This window comes from Oncorhynchus clarkii, chromosome 18 (genome assembly GCF_045791955.1).
Source record: "Oncorhynchus clarkii lewisi isolate Uvic-CL-2024 chromosome 18, UVic_Ocla_1.0, whole genome shotgun sequence".
NCBI classification, from domain to species: domain Eukaryota; kingdom Metazoa; phylum Chordata; class Actinopteri; order Salmoniformes; family Salmonidae; genus Oncorhynchus; species Oncorhynchus clarkii.
The window spans coordinates 68818148-68824269 of record NC_092164.1 but is presented as its reverse complement, the minus strand read 5'-3'; positions in this window follow the sequence as shown (position 1 = coordinate 68824269).

The window sequence follows — 6122 nt, the reverse complement described above, 5'->3', positions numbered from 1 at the left end:
ATCTTGATGGTTGTACAGTCGTCTCAAATAAAACTGTGAAGGACCTCGGCGTTACTCTGGATCCTGATCTCTCTTTTTGACGAACATCTCAATACTGTTTCAAGGACAACTTTTTTCCATCTACGTAACATTGCAAAAATCAGAAACATTCTGTCCAAAAATTATGCAGAAAAATTCATCCACGGTTTTGTTACTTCTAGGTTAGATTACTGCAATGCTCTACTTTCCGGCTAACCGGTTAAAGTACTAAATAAACTTCAGTTAGTGCTAAATACGGCTGCTAGAATCCTGACTAGAACCAAAAAATGTGATCATATTACTCCACTGCTAGCCTCCCTACACTGGCTTCCTGTTAAGGCAAGGGCTGATTTCAAGGTTCTACTGCTAACCTACAAAGCATTACATGGGCTTGCTCCTACCTATCTTTCCGATTTGGTCCTGCCGTACATACCTACACAAACACTACGGTCACAAGACGCAGGCCTCCTAATTATCCCTAGAATTTCTAAGCAAACAGCTGGAGGCAGGGCTTTCTCCTATAGAGCTCTATTTTTATGGAACGGTCTGCCTACCCATGTCAGAGACGCAAACTCGGTCTCAAGCTTTAAGTCTTTACTAAAGACTCATCTCTTCAGTAGGTCATATGATTGAGTGTAGTCTGGCCCAGGAGTGTGAAGGTGAACGGAAAGGCTCTGGAGCAACGAACCGCCCTTGCTGTCTCTGCCTGGCCGGTTCCCCTCTCTCCACTGGGATTCTCTGCCTCTAACCTTATTACAGGGGCTGAGTCACTGGCTTACTGGTGCTCTTCCATGCCGTCCCTAGGAGGGGTGCGTCACTTGAGTGGGTTGAGTCACTGACGTGATCTTCCTGTCTGGGTTGGCACCCCCCTGGGTTGTGCCGTGGCGGAGATCTTTGTGGGCTATACTCGGCCTTGTCTCAGGATGGTAAGTTGGTGGTTGAAGATATCCCTCTAGTGGTGTGGGGGCTGTGCTTTGGCAAAGTGGGTGGGGTTATATCCTGCCTGATTGTCAAATGTATTTATATAGCCCTTCGTACATCAGCTGATATCTCAAAGTGCTGTACAGAAACCCAGCCTAAAACCCCAAACAGCAAGCAATGCAGAGCAGATGTAGAAGCACGGTGGCTAGGAAAAACTCCCTAGAAAGGCCAAAACTTAGGAAGAAACCTAGAGAGGAACCAGGCTATGTGGGGTGGCCAGTCCTCTTCTGGCTGTGCCGGGTGGAGATTATAACAGAACATGGCCAAGATGTTCAAATGTTCATAAATGACCAGCATGGTCAAATAATAATAATCACAGGCAGAACAGTTGAAACTGGAGGTTGGACTGGGGACAGCAAGGAGTCATCATGTCAGGTAGACCTGATGCATGGTCCTAGGGCTCAGGTCCTCCGAGAAAGAGAAAGAAAGAGAGAGAGAGAGCATACTTAAATTCACACAGGACACCGGATAGGACAGGAGAAGTACTCCAGATATAACAAACTGACCCCAGCCCCCCGACACATAAACTACTGCAGCATAAATACTGGAGGCTGATCAGAATACAGAAAGTTGATATTTCCCCAACAGTGTTTCCTGTCAATGCAATTTTTTTTAACCTTTATTTAATTAGGCAAGTCAGTTAAGAACAAATTCTTATTTACAATGACAGCCTAGGAACAGTGGGTTAAATGCCTTGTTCAGGGAAAGAACACAGATTATTACCTTGTCAGCTCAGGGATTCGATCTTGCAACCTTCCGGTTACTAGTCCAATGCTCTAACCACTAGGCTACCTGCCACCCCTCCACTCTAACCACTAGGCTACCTGCTGCCCCTATTTACTAAACCATGTATTAAATTCTAACTACAATACTAATCCAGAAGTGAAAGATGTTCCAAAATGGAGAAGGAAACTAAAAGGCATGTCATACATTTTGTCTGGACTATCTGAAAACCTGCAGTGATTGAGCCTGCTAGTAGGTGGAGACACAGATCACTCCAAACTGCATGTTGAGTGCCTCCAGGGCATTTAAGGAGTGATAGATGGATAGATGGATGACCCCTCTCAGATACCGCCATCTTTGGGGGTCATCATATTCATCATCCTAAAGATAAGTGTTAACAATCAGTCCTTAGCGTAGAGTGGGTTAGTGTTAGTGTAGTAGTTATTGTGTGGGTGAGACATCAGAACAGGGACTGTAGTAACAGTGATTAGTTAATGTGTGGGTGAGACATCAGAACAGGGACTGTAGTAACAGTGAGTAGTTAATGTGTGGGTGAGAGGTCAGAACAGGGACTGTAGTAACACTGAGTAGTGATTAGGGACAGGGAGTCATCGGAAATCAGTTTTAGCTGCTGACAGTATTCAAGAAATCTCCCAGTAGATAATACTCCTGTTCTGTCAATAGGATTGTGAACTGGGTGGCCGTACTTCAGAACCATTCCTACACTACCAACTATAGTATAGAATGGACGGTACTACTGTGACATTTACTCTGTAGCTTACAGAGTCTTCTGAAAGTATTTACACCCTTGACTTTTTCCACATTTTGTTGTGTTACACCCTGAATTTAAAATGTATTAAATTGATATGTTGTATAACTGGCCTACACACAATAGCCCATAATGTCAAAGTGGAATAATGTTTTGTTTTTTTATAATCTCAAATTAATTAAAAATGAACATATGAAATGTTGAGTCAAAAATAATTCAACCCTTTTGTTACGGCAAGCCTAAATAAAATGAGCTTAACAAGACAAGTTGCATGGACTAACTGTGTGCAATAATAGTGTTTAACATGATATTTTAATGACTACCTCATCTCTGTACCCCACACATACAATTAGCTGTAAGGTGCCTCAGTCGAGCAGTGAATTTCAAGCACAGATTCAACCACAAAGACCAGGAAGGTTTTCCAATGCCTCACAAAGAAGGGCACCTATTGGTAGATGGCTAAAAATAAAAAAGCACACATTAAATATCCCTTTGAGCATGGTGAAGTTATTAATTACACTTTGGATGGTGTATCAATACACCCAGTCACTACAATGATGCAGGCGCCTTTCAAAACTCAGTTGCCGGAGAGGAAGGAAACCGCTCTGGGATTTGAACATCAGGCCAATGGTGACTTTAAAACTGTTAGAGTTTAATGGCTGTGATAATGGCTGCTGGCCCAGACAACATCCTTAGCCGCGTCCTCAGAGCATCCGCAGACCAGCTGGCTGGTGTGTTTACGGACATATTTAAACCGCTCGCTATCCCGTCTGTTGTCCCCACATGCTTCAAGATGTCTACCATTGTTCCTGTACCCAATAAGGCAAAGATAACTGAACTAAATGACTACCGCCCCGTAGCACTCACTTCTGTCATAATGAAGTGCTTTGGGTGGCTAGTCAAGGATCATATCATCGCCACCTTACCGGCAACCCTAGACCCCACTTCAATTTGCATACCACCCCAACAGGTCCACAGATGATGCAATCGGCATCACACTGCACACTGCCCTATCCCATCTAGACAAGAGGAATACCTATGTAAGAATGCTGTTCATTGACTACAGCTCAGCATTCAGCAACATAGTACCCTCCAAGCTCATCATCAAGCTAGAGGCCCTGGGTCTCAACCCCTCCCTGTGCAACTGGGTCCTGGACTTTCTGACGGGCCGCCCCCCAGGTGGTGAAGGTAGGAAACAACATCTCCACTTAATGTTGTAAATGACTATTGTAGCCACCCCGCTGATCCTCAACACTGGGCCTTCACAAGGGTACGTGCTCAGCCCCTTCCTGTACTCCCTGTTCACCCACGACTGCATGGCCATGCACGCCTCCAACTCAATCATCAAGTTAGCAGATGACACAACAGTAGTGGGCTTGATTACCAACAACGACGAGACAGGCTACAGGAAGGAGGAGAGGGCACTTGGAGTGTGGTGTTAGGAAAACAACCTCTCACTCAACGTCAACAAAACAAAGGAGATGATTGTGGGACTTCAGGAAACACCCCCTATCCACATCGAAGGGACAGCAGTGGAGAAGGTGGAACGTTTTAAGCTCCTGAGCGTACAGCCTGGTACGGAAACTGCACCACCCTCAACCACAAGGCTCTCCAGCGGGTGGTGAGGTCTGCACAATGCATCACCGGGGGCAAACTATCTGCCCTCCATGACACCTACAGCGCCCGATGACACAGGAAGGCCAAAAGGATCATCAAGGACAACAACCACCTGAGCCACTGTCTGTTAATACTGCTACCATCCAGAAGGTGAGGTAAGTACAGGTACATCAAAGCTTGGACAGAGAGACTGAAAAACAGCTTCTATCTCAAGGCCATCAGACTGTTAAACAGCCACCACTAACATTGAGTGGCTGCTGCCAACACACTGACTCAACTCCAGCCACTTTAATAATGGAAATTGATGGGAAATGATGTAAAATATATCACTAGCCACTTTAAACAATGCTACCTAATATAATGTTTACATACTCTACATTATTCATCTCACATGTATTCGTATATACTGTACTCTATATCATCTACTGCATCTTTATGTAATACATGTATCACTAGCCACTTAAACTATGCCACTTTGTTTACATACTCATCTCATATGTATATACTGTACTCGATACCATCTACTGTATCTTGCCTATGCTGCTCTCTACCATCACTCATATATCTTTATGTACATATTCTTTATCCCCTTACACTTGTGTCTATAAGGTAGTAGTTTTAGAATTGTTAGCTAGATTACTTGTTGGTTATTACTGCATTGTCGGAACTAGAAGCACAAGCATTTCGCTACACTCGCATTAACATCTGCTAACCATGTGTATGTGACAAATAAAATTTGATTTGATTTGATTTGCTTACCAAGAGGACATTGAATGGTCCTGAGTTGCCTAGTTACAGTTTGGACTTAAATGTGATTGAAAATCTATGGCAAGACTTGAAAATGGTTGTCTAGCAACAGGCTTGGGCAGTATCCAGATGTTCATATCGTCATACTGTCCATCTCTCACAAGGGGCGCCAAAAATGCAAGAAAATCCCATTGGGCCTCCATTACCAGGATGCTAAATGAGCGAAAGCAAACAAACTAATGGCAAAGATAGGCAAATCCAATTCATAAAATTACTGTATACAAGCATAGTTTAGTAGTCCCATTTAGCTCAGTTGGTAGAGCATGGTGCTTGCAACACTAGGGTTGTGTGTTCGATTCCCACGGGGGACCAGATTGAAAATGCATGCACTCACTACTGTAAGTCACTCTGGATAAGAGCGTCTGCTGAATTACTAAAAATGTTTTTGAAGTAGCTACCAAGTGTCATTTTCGGTGAGTGTGGACAATTACAAGTGAAAGTGAACAAGAGACATTGTACAAATGAAGAAAGTTGTGATGCATGCTTTTCTGATGGAAGAGCAGCATGTGTACACAGAGCAGAGGGGCGAAGAATGGAGGAGGAAGCACAGGAACAAAATGGCAACTGTACAGATAACTCAGATAAGAGCTCTTTGACATTTGGCAGAAAGCTGTTGTAAGATATCCGATGGCAACATTTTTATTAGAGAATTGTATACAAGTGCACCTTCATCACCTCATGTATGCCGTACAATAGAGACTTGCTGATAGATATAGACCGATGTGGACTCACGATCTCCCTGTGGACTCACCATCTCCCTATGGACTTACTATCTCTCTATGGACTCACCATCTCCCTATGGACTCACCATCTCCCTGTGGACTCACCATCTCCCTGTGGACTCACAATCTCCCTGTGGACTCACCATCTCCCTATGGACCCACCATCTCCCTGTGGACTCACCATCTCCCTATGGACTCACCATCTCCCTGTGGACTCACCATCTCCCTGTGGACTCACAATCTCCCTGTGGACTCACCATCTCCCTGTGGACTCACCATCTCCCTGTGGACTCACAATCTCCCTGTGGACTCACCATCTCCCTGTGGACTCACAATCTCCCTGTGGACTCACCATCTCCCTATGGACTCACCATCTCCCTGTGGACTCACCGTCTCCCTGTGGACTCACAATCTCCCTATGGACTCACCATCTCCCTATGGACTCACCATCTCCCTATGGACTCACCCAATGGACTCACCATCTC